The following is a 16,243-nucleotide window of genomic DNA, read 5'->3' as shown; positions in this document are numbered from 1 at the left end:
CTAAGGACCTTGGACCCTAAACAATGCAATCCAATTCAAAATATTCTATCTGCTTCACACTTAAAAATCATAAAATTATTTAGTAACATGAAAAGTTGAATTGGCCATGAATGGCAATTTCTGGAAATAAATTTATAACATAATGTTCACGGAATATCCTGTTATGCGAGTCTTATTTTCTAACTGCATGTATATATTCCATATTATGAAAATTTTATAACTCTCATTTATATTAAATTAAATATTTAAATCTGGTCAAAATCTGCCCTGTCTGCAAGATTTGCTGTGGCAATGGTAGCCTAGAGTTTGTGGTGTGACAAATCAATTCTGCTCTAACCTGAGGCCCACACTACATGAGGGAACATATGCCTGACGTTATCTAGGTGGCCAGAATTTAGAAGCTGGATGGGTCCGAGACCAAGAGTAGAACCAAACATGATTGACAACCAACCAACCAACCAAAAAAGCAAATCGTTAACAAAATAATTCCTAATCATGGTCTGCAATATTAATATTAATATTAATATTAATATTAATATCAGTGCCTAGCCCAGTCCTCATCAGTTAGCCTTCTTCCAGCAACTGAGGGAAGGACATAACGAAATACAGAAAGCAGCATCTAAATGTTAGGCAGAGATGAGGAGATGAAAGGATTCTAGGAGCCAAATGGTCAAGGAACACTAGGGAACACTGCCCACAGAGTCAACTAAGCAGGCCTCGTAGGGGCTCACAGTCATTGAAGTGGCAGTCATGGAGCCTGCATGGATCTGCACCGGGCCCTGTGCATGTATGCTGTATTTCTTTAGCTTGGAGTTTTTGTTGGACTGGTAACAATGAAGATGGAAAACCAGAATGTGGATGATTTAGTCCTTCTAAGAAGAGAGAACAAAATATTCATGGGAGGAAAGACAGAAACAAAGGGTGGATCAGGGCGTGAAGAAAAGGCCATTCAGAGACTGCCCCACCTGGGGATCCATCCCATGTGCAGTCACCAAACCCAGTCACTATTGCTGATTCCATGAAGTGCTTGCTGACAGGAGCCAGATATGGGTGTCTCCTAAGAGACTCTGCTAGAGCCCTACTGATACAGATGAGGACGCTTGCTGCTAACCATCGGACTGAGCAGGGGGACCCCCAATGGAGGAGTTAGAGAAAGGACTGAAAGAGCTGAAGAAGTTTGCGACCTCGCAGGAAGAACAACAATATCAAACAACCAGACTGTCTCAGACCCTCCCAGACCCCGTGGACTAAACCACTAACCAAAGAGTACACATGGAGGGACCCATGACTCCAGCCGCATATGTAGCAGAGGATGGCATTGTCTGGCATCAGTAGGAGGGGAAGCCCTTGTTCCTGTGAAGGCCTGTTTCTTCAGTGTAGGGGAATGCCAGGGCATTGAGGTGGGAGTGGATGGGTGGGAGTGGAAGCATTTTCATAAAAGCAGGGGGAGGGGAGGAGAGGGTATGGGAGGAGGAAAAGGTGATAACATTTGAAATGTAAATACATAAAATATCCAATAAAAATGTCTCTGATTATTTTGTCTGCTCCTGGAATCTTTATCTTCCTACTGGATTGCTACATTCAGCATTGATATGAGGTTATATGCCTAGACTTTTTGTTTTTATTAATTATTTAATTTTTTATTGATTTTTTCTCTGAAGTCAAATCTTCCACTCCCAATCCAACTTATCTCTGTCCCCTTTGTATCTGCCCAGTGCCCTTGCAACCACACCCCCAAAAGGGGAAAAAAACTCTCACTGTAGAAGCTGTAGTGTGTCACAGTATGCCCAGAGGATACCTCTTTTGTCCACATTTTGATCTACACTTCCTTGCTTGCAAATGTTCATTGCCATGACTCATTAGTCTGGTTCAAGTCCCCTGACTTCTGCCATACTATCAATAATGGCTCTTTGCCTGGACTTCTCTTAGATAGCCTGCTGTTGCTCTGTGTCATGGAGATCCTGCCGCTTTGGATCTATAGGACTGCTGCCTTCTTGTGCTCTAGCCATTGATGGATGGAGTAGATGATGTTGGGGCGGGCCAATTCCAAGTCCTAAATCTGGTGCTGAGAGGTAGCCGAGCTGATCAGACCACCAGCTCACTCGCACCCACACCAGCAGGATAAGCTCTCCATCACCACCCTGGCTAGCTACCCTAGTGCTGCAGTCAGCAAGGAACAGAGCCAGCTTCCCGACTCTCACACCTCTCTGTGTGGTCTTGTTGGCCAGAGATAGATGCCCTCCCTCACCCCTTGCAACCTATGGAAGTTGGGAGAGCTCTCCCTTCCCCTCACCATCTAGAGCACTTGGGAGAGCAGGCGCTGCACCTCTCATAGCCAGCACAGAAGAGGTGACCATGGTTGTGGGGGCTGTGGTTGAGTCAACCTCAAGGGTGGGTGTATGGGGGAGCTATGACTAACACTTGTCTGCCATGTGGTTGTGCAGACGAGGGCGATATGCCTAGTTTAATTGCATGTGGGTATTCTGAGTTTGGTTGATATCACTGGGGACCTGCTTTTTTCTGAAGGAAAATAAAGGAGCCACAGCAGATATGGAGGAAAAGGGAGGTGGAGTGGGGAAACTAGGAGGGGTGTGTGTGTATGAGGAGATGCTGCAGTTGGAATGTGTAATATGGAAAAAGATATATAGATAATATAAAACAGATGATGTAAAATAAGATGCAATTACAAAATGTATCTATTTCTCATCAGATTGGTGATTTAGATGAAAATAATGCTGGCAATATGAGTCAACATCAAATGAATCAACAAAGAAATGGTACCAGAAGTAAATCCATTTTCCCTTAAATACAAGGTATATTTTAGTATTTAATAATAATTATAAAATATTTTAGGACATTCATTATTACATATAAAACACTTTAGTATTTTAATCCCCCAAAGTTAAAGATGGATTATGACTAAACCAAATTATAAATATATCAGAGATAGAGTTGCACATTGGTATACATAAGTATATGATACCATTAACACATTTAATGTATGTTCAAATATCAGATTAGATTTTAGTGGTGAAATTGTTTGATGTTAGATTATTTTCTTAAAAATTGCCAGTCTATTCACTTAATATCCTTTCTGTGTTTGTACTTAAAGAAAAAACAATATTTAGACATTCTTTCTTGGCTGTACATAATATTCTCAAAAGTAAAATTAATTACGCAGGAACAAAATGTGGAGCATTGACTGAAGGAGGGCCATCCAAAGACCGACCCACCTCGAGATCCATCCCACATTCAGACTCCAATGCCCTACACTATTGCTGATGCCAAGAAGTGCTTTTAGAGATCAGACTGATATGGCAGTCTTCTGAGAGGCTCTGCCAGCGCCTGATTAAAACAGATGCAGATACTTACAGTCAACCATTGGACTGAAACTGGGGACCATAATGGAAGACTTAGGGGAAGGACTGAAGTAGTTGAAGAGGATTGCAAACCCTTAGGAAGAAAAAAAACAATATCTACTAACCAAAGCCTTCAGAGCTCCCAGGGACTAAACCACCCACCGTAGTGTATACATGGGTGGGCTCATGCCTTCTGCTATGTATGTAACAGAAGACTGCTATATCTGTCATCAGTGGGAAGGCATGTGCTTGGTCCTGTGGAGGCTTGTTGCCTCAGAGAAAGAGAATGATGGATGAGAGAGCTGGGAATGGGTGGGTGGATGGAGAAGCACCCTCTTATAGGCAAAGGGTAGAGGGAGGGAGTGAGAGATTTGGGGAGAAAAGACTGGGAAGGGGGACACATTAGAAATATTAATAAATAGAATAATAAATAAATAAAATTAATTGACTCTGATCCTATTGAATGTATGTGCAATGAATTTGGGCTCTTGGCTCTGACATGCTGAATGCTTATCCAGGTGGATTTTAGAATGCCTTTCCAGACATTTGTGAAGTAGCCTTTACTACTTTTACTACAACCTTGCTCAGAAGCATTTGTGATTCATTAATGAAAATGACACTTTTGTTGTCAAACCCCACCAATTGACAATATTTTCTTCCAAATCCAGAGTTAGTAATTTTTTTAAATTTTTTAAAATTCTCATCATGTATTTAGTAGTATGTCAAACAATCATTTATTCCTCTATAAAATTATAAAGAAAATTTTTTCATTCTTTTTGTAATTTTGTAATTTCCAGATATATTCAAACTAGCAAAAACAATAACAAGAATAAAATTACATAAGATGAAATAAAAAGAGCATTGACATAGAAATATTTATTTCCTAACTTTTTTTATACAAGGAAGCACATATGTCCATTAATACATAAACCTCTCACCACAGCTAACCAGACACTGGGCCACAGGGGAGAAAAATCCATGACATTGAGGACCCTGGAAATTCTTAGCATTCTTATTTCACTGCCAAGAGAGACAGCGTCCATGGAGATTTCATGGTCATGTGAAAGCCTGAGACATCAAAAACGAAGGGAGATGACAGAGAAAATAGAGATGAGTTAGATAGACATTAGGTAGACAGATAATAGATAATGTAGATGATAGATGATGCACAGAGACAGACGGACAGATAGATATATAGATATATAGAGACAGAGATAAAGAAAGAGGTGATAGAGAGAAGGACTCATCCAGTTGGAAGAAAAAGGTTTTGTTCACAGTGAATGAGAAAGATATAGTCAAATGCACCATGGAATACTTAATAATCATAACTGGTGTGACATCAAGTTATAATAACTCATAACTCTTTAAAATTTTGCATGAATGAATTAATTACCAAAACTTAGGACCACAGTAGATCAAAAACTAGACCATAGAATATGCTATCATTATAATTGTAGTATGTGGGCAAATATTGTATACAAACAGAACCCAAAGCACATATGCCAAACATTCCCTTTTCTGATTGTTTACAATACCCAAAATCCAAGAAGCATAATAGGAAAAGGCATCAGGGAAAGAGCTATTGGGAATCAGTGATTTCCTTCGGCACCTTCTGCATATTTGTAGAAGCTCATCCTCAAGGTAGCACGCAAAGCCCTCCTACAGGTCGCTGCTCTACTTATGCCTTTATTCTCTCCCTCTCCCCCCACAGAGACATACACATACACAGAGACACTCACTTCCTCACTCTCTTTCCTCTTGCTCATATTTACTAGGAGGGATTTATCTTTAACTTTATGAGTGGATAAAAAAATGAAGGGTATAAAATATTGTAAATTTTATTTCATCTATTTTTAGAAAATTCTTATATCTTTGTTTTTTATGAGACACTGTCAATCAAAGTGTCTGAAGTCTTTTTCACTCCCATTAACAATAGCAAAATGATTGAACAACTGTTCTGGGTTCTTAGTACTTACTGAAGCTTTTTATGTTTGTTTGTCTATTTGAACTATTTTGTAAGCATGTGTTAATATACCACTGTGTTTTTAATTTTCACTTCTCTATGCCATATCAAATTGGGCATCAAATTATAATGTTTATTTACAATTTGTATATCTTCGTTAAGGAGAAATATGTTCTTTGAAATTCTTTGGCCATGTGTTTTCTTCAGAGTTTTACCTTCAAGAACAACTGATTTACTGTATTAGTGAGATGAAGAAGGAAATACCATGTGGTTTAGAATAATGAACATGAAAGAATTAACTAAGAAGATTAAACAGAGTCATCATATCCAAAAAAAATTCCAAACACACTGAGTTCTAGCCCTTTTCACACACACACACACACACACACACACATATCAATGGGTCTATAAGGGCATGGCAAATGTAGATATAGCTGTTTTAGAGAGAAAGGAAAGAAACATCCTAGAGGAAAACAGACAGATACAAATCCAATAGTGGATGAATCCACTAATTTCCAAAGGTCAGTTTGCCCTTCATATCTAATGTGGACGTGATACTCAAATGAAAAACAAAACTAACAGCAGCAACAGCAACAAAGCCCAAGGAAAGAAATAAACCTAGAAACTCATATCATATTAAAAACCAATCAGTCTGATGCATTATAGATGTAAATAGAAAACACAAAATTAAAGAACACCTTGACTAAGAATTAGAGTCCTTGAAGAGAACTGTACCTTCTGTGGAAGCTTCTGCAAGGTTAAGGAACTTACGTAAACCTCTATGACATAGAGAGGCAGGAATGTGGCAAGTCCCAAGCCAAGTCTTTTCCTGGCATATTTTGCCTCCTTCATAGTCATCTATTGCCCTCCTTTGTATAAAACCTAACATCTGTGTGACCATTAGGTAAATCCTTTGGAATGTGTGGCTAGACCTCCAGTTTTCATAGACTGTTCCAGAACTATTTCCCCAGGGTGACTCAACTTCAGTATCACTCCCCCATCAGCATATTTATCTTGTTATGCTTTGTGCATTTATCTTTACAGACCGCTAGCTCCCCGTACACCTCAACACACACGAGTTTAAGGTGTTTTTGGCAGAGGTCTAGGCTTACTCATTTTCTTTCCACTGGAGCTAACATACTATCGACTCAATATTTATCATTGAATTGCTGCTTAAAAAGCCAGTATACTTAAAAACATGAGATAATGAGTAAATCAAGATACATTGCCATGTAACTTTTCTTCTCAAATTTTTATTCTTCAATTTATTTTAAGAGAGGTTCATATATTATCAAAATGTACTTATGCAAATTTAACTACACACTTACGTTATACATTTTTTTCATGGTGTATACTCAAGCAATGTCCAAAACTTGGGAATCATGATCCTTATTATAGATAAAACAGAAAATAAAATCATGACAAATAAGTACAGACACACAAACACACACATACACACACAATCGCACACACTACTTACGAACTATTTTCCTTCACAATTTCTCATTTTGTATGAAACTATATTCTGCATATCATTTTTTGGTAACATTCAGCATGTTTTTTAGCTTCAAATCCAGTAAATCTTCAAAAGTCAGGAAAATTTTGGATGACTTCCATTAAAACTCTTGTATATTCATATTTCACACTTCTTTCATGTGCCTTCATTGAAGAGAGAAATCTATTCAGGTATTGCATATAATGTTCGGAAAAAAAAATGTCTTCCATAAAATCCTAAATAGTAAGTAATTCACAGTCAAGAAAGAAGAATTTAGACCCTGACAGGTCTTTCAAACACATAAAATGGGATCTTGGTAAGATTGTTCATCCATGAGAGTATTTTGATGTCCAAAATATGAAATTTCAGTTTGAGAGAAGTTTGAAAGGCAGGGTAACTGGAGCAACAAGAATGGCAAAGTCACACTCTTAAAAGTAGTCCTAGTAAATGGTAATTTCAAAATATATTTTAGGAATGTTGTTCTGAAGCTCAATCATTTGAAGAAATGTTTAGATAATATTCGCATGCCTGTGGAATACCTGCCTTCATGTTGAATGATATTGCTAGCATGTTACACCTTAACAATTGGAATTACCTGTTTTTCACATCACTTCCCACAGTTTCCCCTGGCAAACTTATGTGCCTGTACTGTGTTTCAGAGAATGTCACATTGCTCAACTCAGTTCATTCTGATCATTTGTTCTTCTCACTTACCAGTGTGCTTGAACACTCAGCCATACTGTTCAGTTTGCTTTTCTTAACAATGTCCCCAAAGACACACAGAAATATCTTTCTCCTTTTCTCCTGGTGAGTAGTATTACGTCATGTAATTTAGTAATACTTCATCATAATACTACCAAAAGCTGTGCTGAACACGTGCAAAGAAACTGGCCCATGTTATTTTTAGGAGTGTGCCAAACATGCATGGATTTTTATGTACTTATTCTGGTTCAAAATTCCTGGTAGATCCAAACACTTACTATTAAATACAACATTAAACTTTCTGGCATTCCATCGTTACTATAAGAGTATGTATTTATGTAAAAAGTCAGGTACTTGATCATCTTTAATTTCAGTGTTTTGGTATTGAATATGTGAAAAGCAAATCTGAATGTTCCGACTAATGTAACTTCAATTATAGCCTTTTGGGTCCTGGGGATTGTTTGCTTAGTACTGCTGAGCTGGCCATCTTAGGCATGTTCTTGAGTGACTTTGGAAATCTTATTCTTGTCATTTTAACAAGGCCTAATAATTTAGGTAATTTGTAAGAAATGATACTGGTTGAATTATTGTGTTTGAAGAAAGTGATTTGTTCTTAAGTTGCTGTCAGGTATCTAACAGCACTTAGAGCATGTAGTTAACATGTTAATGTCCATATGCAATATCCATTTTCTTTCATTCCATCTCAATCATACAACTACCATAAAAAGATGATCTTTTTATCAGCTTTTCTTTTATCTAGATATAGCTATATGGTGAGTGTCAAGGAAATATTACATTTGACTCATTTTATATATCAGGCATTTTAATCCTTCCTCTGCTACTATTGGTTTTTCTCTCTCCTTAAACTAATGCTCAGAGATAAGAGTGACTTTGGTCTATGAGCAATATACCTTCCCAAAGGGTATAACAGTGAAAAGAGAGGTTCCATGGAATCAATAAAATGATACATTTATAATACAAAACAGACCCCATATACTAATACTGATATCCATTTATTTTCTGTAGACAATATTAAAATATTTTAATAAATAATTCAATTTGGGACAAAGTAAGAGCAAAATATGATCATGTTTGATGTGTTATTAGAAGAGTGACTATTCTTATCGTTTTTGAAGCCAACCAACACACTAGCCCATTTTGCCATTGTTCTAAGAGTTTTTGGCTTCATGTCATTGCTCCCTAATCAGCACTCTGGGAAGTGACAGAATTGCCAAGTGTGGAAAGACAGATTTACTGTAATTATAGGTCAGATTCCATGTGTTCTCTCCTAACAATTCATCATGAAAGCCTCAAAGCTAACATAATAGATAAGTTGCAAGAGCAGTTTTATTGGTAGCACTTCATGTGTCTGATCTGCAGGTTGTTGTGTGATCCTTATTTTTTGGGAACCATACATACTGCTTCTCAAATTGAATTCTACAAAAGTGGATTCTAATCTTGGGAATTTGAGTTTCCTGGAGGCAAAAAATTATGTTCTATTAAAATGCCTGTCAGTTTCATTGTTTAGTCTTTAGGCAATAGTATGTAGCTTGGCCAACTGTCTTAAGGCATAGAATGGTCATTTCCCCCCATTCTTCAATTATTCAGATAGAACAAGTATGTGAAAAGCCTTTTGAAATTTCTAAAGATAATTCTGCTACAAAATTTAACAAAGAAAACAAAAATAAAACAAAGAAATTTATCTAAGAACATAACACATACTTGTATCTATAGATCCAGAGAATGGTTTTTGAAAGAATGTTTTCCCTATGTAATTTAGAGTTTCCTATATTTTGTCTTACAGCTCAATGCCATGAAGAGTTAATTTATGCTCAATTTTTTGGAGACCACAATAGGAAATTCTACTTTTGGGGGCAAATGTAGGATCTAACAATGTTCATTTCCAATAAGCACCCAAATGACATTGCTATTGTGTTTTCAAGTGTTACAGTTAAGAACCACTGATACAAAATTAGATGAATAAACATAGGGACATAGGAGATAAATGCATACAGTGTAAGCTTAGACAGGTGAGAATATAGTTTTTATGAGAATCAAGGAACATTTACTGGTTGAAGGGACACTCTCGTTGACTATGAAAGAGGGACACCAATGAAAACATTCCAAGTAGAATTAATAAACTGAGTGGAAGTTCTGTGTATATTTGGTTGATATATCACATCAACATGGATGAAGTATTTGTAATAGAGAGAAATAAGGTGATAGTCTTGTAACTTAAACTGTTGTGATATTTAGCATTAACCATGGAGAGTACTGAGCAAACACAGGTATAGAGGATAGAAAGTTCCATGGGCCTTGAATTCAGATTAGTAAAGTTCCCTTAATGGATATTTCTGTTTTTCTGATCTTGAACAAATTGCTTAATGTTTTTATGAATCTCATTATCTGCTTCAATGAAATAGCTATTTTAAATAAAATTTCAGAAAAATGAATAAATATGTACTATCTTTTAATTAATATCCTCATTATGTGACATCATGCCTCATTTTTGTACTCAACTGTGTACAATTCTGATAACCCAGTGTCTCACTGCTAGCCTCCACTTGTGTGGTCAAACCCCAGTTGAACAGCAGACAGTCTGGTATTTGAAGTTTCCTATTATTGTTGTCCCCCAGCCAGGCAGTATGTCACTATGAGTTAATGCTTATACTCCTTTTAAAAAATGAGTAATTGACAAATTTGTTTTCACTTGTGGGCATTAAAATCATAATATTTAAAAAAATATGTTGAGGTAAGAACATATGAAATCCTAAGGCAAAGGAAGGATCCTGCACTAGATAATTTAATATTTCAATTTGGTTAATGGCTATATTGGTTAAAATAATAAGGTAGCTTTGTAGCTACTTAGATTCCCTTCACTGGCATGTACATAGAGCATTCATGAGGTAAAGGGTGGAAACTTTTTTAATGAAAAATATATTTCTGTTGTGATTTGAGTGCATTAAACTAAGCTAATTTGACCTTTAATCTATTGAAACTGCCAAAATGAAAAAAAAATTATTATATTTCTTTGGAGCCAGTGGTGCTGAGGTAATACAGATCAGTGGGGGAAGGATTTTCTTAGCATACTTGAGACTCCATGTTCAAACTCAGCACTATCATAGAGACAAATACCTCTTGACATATGAAAAATAATTTAGAAAAATATCAATGTAATTTTTCATTATTTTGGATAACAGCAGAACAGTTATTGCAAAATTTACCTCCACTCCACTCTATTCTGGTATAAACATTTGAATCATTTTTAAAAATTTTTATAGTGTGAAGCAATTATAAAAACAGACACCATAAATATTATGCTACATTCAATAAAGTTATGATTTATACAGGAAGAAAGTCAAAGTATCAGTTCATAGTTACTTTCCTCTCCTTTTACTCTTATCTATGCCTGTAGAACACTCTGACATTTTCCTCTATTTGGCATGAGTGTTGTGCTTGAAGTAGTCAGATTTCCCACAACGTACTGCCATGGTCTTCTCAGCAGACATGCCCACCCACATTCCCAAAGATTCACAGTGGAAGCCTCTGCACTGTACAGGCCAATATGCTCAATTCTATTGTTTGAGATTTGGTTTTCCAACTCCCGAGGACAGTGCAGTTTTCATATTATTATTTCCAAAGATTAAACCTTTGAAGACTGACAGAGCTGGTGAGAAAAATTCTCATCCTTTCCACAAAGTTTCAGTAAATCTACCATTATTCTCACTTTACCACTGTGTCCACTATGACTTGGTGCCTTTGGTTTCTGAAGCTTTAAAGAGTGCCACATATTTCTTGGAAATGTTTTGGGTTTCCTCCTGCCTGACACAGAGCAAGGTTCTTCTCTTGTATTTGTATATTCCATTCACCATCCATCCATCCATCCATCCATCCATCCATCCATCCATCCATCCATCACCACTAAGAATGCTGTGGTTTTCTGATTTTTTTTTTATTCTTTTAAAATTTTGTTTTGTTTTCCTCTACGTTTTAACCTCTTTGTGTGTTCACTCTGAAACTGCATACATCTGCACTTTATACTCCTCAGAATATAGAAGCTTTAGGATTCTTTTCAAACCGAACATATATACTCAGACGGAAACTTGAATGTTTGAAAGAGTGTGTGGATTTTGACAAAGGAGCCAAATCCATCCAATGGAAAAAAAAAGATAGCATTTTCAGCAAAATGGTGCTGGTTCAACTGGAGGTCAACATGTAGAAGAATTCGATCCATGCTTATCACCCTGTACAAAGCTTAAGTCCAAGTGATCAAGGACCTCCACATCAAACCAGACACACTCAAACTAATAGAAGAAAACTAGGGAAGCATCTGAACACATGGGCACTGGAAAAATTTCCTAAACAAAACACCAATGGCTTATGCTCTAAGATCAAGAATCGACAAATGGGATCTCATAAAACTACAAAGCTTCTGTAAGGCAAAGGACACTGTGGTCAGGACAAAACGGGCAACCAACAGATTCTTTACCAATTTACAACAGATAGAGGCCTTATATCCAAAATATACAAAGAACTCAAAAAGTTAGACCGCAGGGAGACAAATAACCCTATTAAAAAATGGGGTTCAGAGCTAAACAAAGAATTCACAGCTGAGGAATGCCGAATGGCTGAGAAACACCAAAAGAAATGTTCAACATCTTTTGTCATCAGGGAAATGCAAATCAAAACAACCCTGAGATTTCACCTCACACCAGTGAGAATGGCTAAGATCAAAAACTCAGGTGACAGCAAATGCTGGCGAGGATGCGGAGAAAGAGGAACACTCCTCCATTGTTGGTGGGGTTGCAGACTGGTACAACCATTCTGGAAATCAGTCTGGAGGTTTCTCAGAAAATGGACATTGAACTGCCTGAGGATCCAGCTATATCTCTTGGGCATATACCCAAAAGATGCCCCAACATATATCTATGTTCATCGCAGCCTTATTTATAATAGCCAGAAGCTGGAAAGAACCCAGATGCCCTTCAACAGAGGAATGCAGAAATTGGTACATCTACACAATGGAATATTACTCAGCTATCAAAAACAACGAATTTTTGGAAATTCAGAGGGCAAAATGGTTGAACTGGAAAATATCATTCTGAGGAGCTAACCCAATCACAGAAAGACATACATGGTATGCATCACTGATAAGTGGCTATTAGCCCAAATGCTTGATGGCCTAGAACAAAATGAAACTCAAGACGGATGATCAAAATGTGAAGGCTTCACTCCTTCTTTAAAGGGGAACAAGAATACCCTTGGCAGGGAAGAGAGGCAAAGATTCAGAGACTGAAGGAACACCCATTCAGAGCCTGCCCCACATGTGGCCCATACATAGAGCCACCCAATTAGACAAGATGGATGAAGCAAAGAGTGCAGACCGACAGGAGCCGGACATAAATCGCTCCTGAGAGACACAGCCAGAATACAGGAAATACAGTGGCGAATGCCAGCAGCAAACCACTGAACTGAGAATAGGACCCCCGTTGAAGGAATCAGAGAAAGAACTGGAAGAGCTTGAAGGGGCTTGAGACCCCATACGTGCAACAATGCCAAGCAACCAGAGCTTCCAGGGACTAAGCCACTACCCAAAGACTATACATGGACTGACCCTGGACTCTGACCTCATAGGTAGCAATGAATATCCTAGTAAGAGCAAATAGCCCTGGGTCCCTAAGACTGAACCCCAGTGAACTAGACTGTCGGGGGAGGGCGGCAATGGGGGGAGGGTGGGGAGGAACACCCATAAGGAAGGGGGGGGGAGGAAGGGATGTTTCAAATGTACATAAGAAATACAGTTAATAAAAAAAAAAAAAAAAAAAAAAAAAAAAGAGTGTGTGGAATCTGTGACTCACAGAAAGGTTGATGGAGTTTTCTGCTAGAATGTTTCCAGTGTATCCTTGCATTTGTCCTAGGCGTCAATTGCTTGTTTATAAAGCATGAAGATTCAAGGTAGGCTTTGACCTTAAATTGGATGAAGTGCCATTTATGGAAAAGTTCAGCTGTCCTGCAACATTGAGCAGAAATACACACAAAAGGAAGCAATAGAAAATATTGCATACTGCTGCATGACTTATATTTTTATGCTAGTAATGGCTCTGAATTATTTGTCTATCTTTTCTAAATAACGCTTGAATCACCTTAGTGATGCTTTCATTCTACAGATGAAATTTATATGAGTTGGAAGACATTGGTTAACTAAAAATATTTAAGAATATTTGGGAAGTAAATAAAAGGGAATTATGCTGATTCAGTTGTTCTAAAATTTTTATTTTCCCCTTTGTACTGTGAATAATTAAAATCTATAATTTACAGTAGTAATCATGACACAGAGAGTAAATGCTAGAGATTTATTATCTAAAAGGTATATCTTAGCTATTAAATACATGTGTGTATAACACACAATCGATAAACATGTAAATATAGTCTTTCTAGTATATATAATGTTTCTTGTATGTATGTTTTCAGGAATGAACATTTGATATTTGATAATGAACAGGTGTATCTTTTCCTGAGGATAAATATCCTCTCATTATGATTTGTTAATTACTTGTAGTTCTTCATGAAACACTAAGATTTAAAGCAGAGAAAATAGATCCAAAACCCCAGAAGCAGAATCTCTATAATGATAAGCCAAATCATCCTTTTTGTTGGAGAAGCAGGAGGAAGAAATAGCTTCTAGCCTTTATTCATTTTTGCCTCCAGAGTTCTGCTCCTCACTTGTATAATCCACATAAAAGCAAGAGGAGAAAGTTGTTTGCAGATGTAGTCCACTAATAGCTCTGACCTCTGTTTTTGTACACAGCAATATATGTATGTATTTATATTATAAAAAAGGCAAAGCTAAATATATATGAAAGAGGGTATAGCCTTGGCAAATATGTATTAATCAGTAAATCTACTACTAAGACTGTATCTTGCAAAGATAGATTCCTTCAAAGGAATGACCAACTTAATCATATGCTGGAAAAAAAGTGTTACAACTATTGTACCCTTGTCTACTAGAATTTAAAAGGCCAGAGAACAAGTGTGACACATCTAACAATAATGATTTATAAATACATATATGTATGTTATGTTTCAATGTGGAGGAGGGGATTAGCTTTTCTGTTATATACCTTTAAAATGCCCAGTGGCTCAGCTAAATTCAAATGCATGTTTTCTCTAGCAATTTAAAGTGGTACCAAGGGCTTAATAATAGCCATAATTTTAGTTCTGAAATTATTTGGAGAAGAAAGTCTCTGCCTAGTCTGTTTTCAAATCAGTTTTGTTAAGAATTTCAGTGCCTATCAGTTATTTCAATCAGAGTTGACTGTAGGAAACGAAGTCCAACTGTGTCTATGTGTGTGTGTCTAGTTATTTTTCATGGCAAAGAGATGAACAAAAATTGATTATTTTCCCCTGAGCCCAGAGATGAGGAAATAATTCTTTTATTTATTAAAGAAGAATTCTACTTTACAGTCAAAAGTTTTCAATTTTTCAGCAGACAGACTTCTCTATTTTTGGTGAATGCTTTGTTTTGACATACATCGGCATAAATTGACTGCTTCTAAATTCTGATATGTAAGCACATTTTCTCTCTATTCCCTTTCAATATAAGTCCTGTTTTTAAGTAAAAGCTTCAAGCATGGCTGGTTTTGAGTTTATATCCCCAGGAGGATCTCCAATGATCTTTCAATATATAGGAAGTACCTCACGGTTTTCTATTCTATAGTCATTATTTCTTCTATTACTAAGTTTATTTTTCATTATTATTGACATTTAAAGTGACTGTGACTGAGCAGATGGCAGAGTATTTTATTTAAAAGTTATTATAAATTAAAATATTTTATTAATATGCATGATTATATATATGTATGTATTTATTTTAGGTTACAGACTATATTTGAAGTTCACAAAGTTTTGCTTTGAAATTACTACACACACACACACACACACACACACACACACACACAGACACACAGCTAAACATTTTTGTTCTAGTGATGTTGTCTAGTGTTATCAGTACAACAATGTCATTAGTACAAGGCTGGCCAAGCAGCATGAAATTTTGTAGGAAGTTCCCCATTCTCTAGTTTTCTGAGCTCTAGGTTACCTTGTCAACCTTGTTTCATACAAGCAGGGAATGGATTACAGTCTATGCTGCAGCTTTCCATGAGCCAATTTTATGAACATTTTGATTATGACTGAATAATGTAACCGATTCAAGCAGAAAATTGCTTTGTATTACATATCTCCAACTATATCACCTTGGATAAACACAAAGTGTCCTCAACCTTGGCTTCAGCTGGTCATTTGATGACCACAGAATTTACAGTGGAAGGCTTTAAAGAGAAGATAGGTTTGGTGGTTACCAAACAGTACGATGGCTATTTATGGCTGGAAGACATGCATTGTGAAAAAGGTTTGGCAAAGTCTTCGACTTTGAACCAGTGGCCAGAAGTAATTCTCTTCTTCCACATTAGGACAACAGTTCCTTCAGATGCTGCCAAATGTCTCTGGTATTACCAGGACAAAATCAGTCATTCTCTGGTTCTTCAGACTCTCTCACTCCTTCTCCCTCTCCCTCTCCTTCCCCCTCTCCATCTTTCTTTCCCTCTCTGTCTCTGTCTCTCTCTGGCATGAGTTTGTGTGTATGTGTTTGTGTGTGTGTGTGTGTGTGTGTGTGTGTGTGTGTGTGTGTGTGTGTGTGTGTGTGTGTGTGTGTGTGTGTGTGTGTAA

The 16,243-nt window shown here is 37.0% G+C and overlaps 1 pseudogene; it reads right to left on the bottom strand.

Annotated features, from left to right (window-relative positions):
• The window catches only part of LOC116887640, a 28,119-nt pseudogene extending 21,939 nt beyond the window's left edge, over window positions 1–6,180 (bottom strand).
• Between the last annotated feature and the right edge of the window lie 10,063 nt (window positions 6,181–16,243).

The sequence above is a fragment of the Rattus rattus genome, chromosome 1 (assembly GCF_011064425.1).
Source record: "Rattus rattus isolate New Zealand chromosome 1, Rrattus_CSIRO_v1, whole genome shotgun sequence".
Taxonomy (NCBI): Eukaryota; Metazoa; Chordata; class Mammalia; order Rodentia; family Muridae; genus Rattus; species Rattus rattus.
This window is presented reverse-complemented; position numbering and strand designations above follow the sequence as displayed.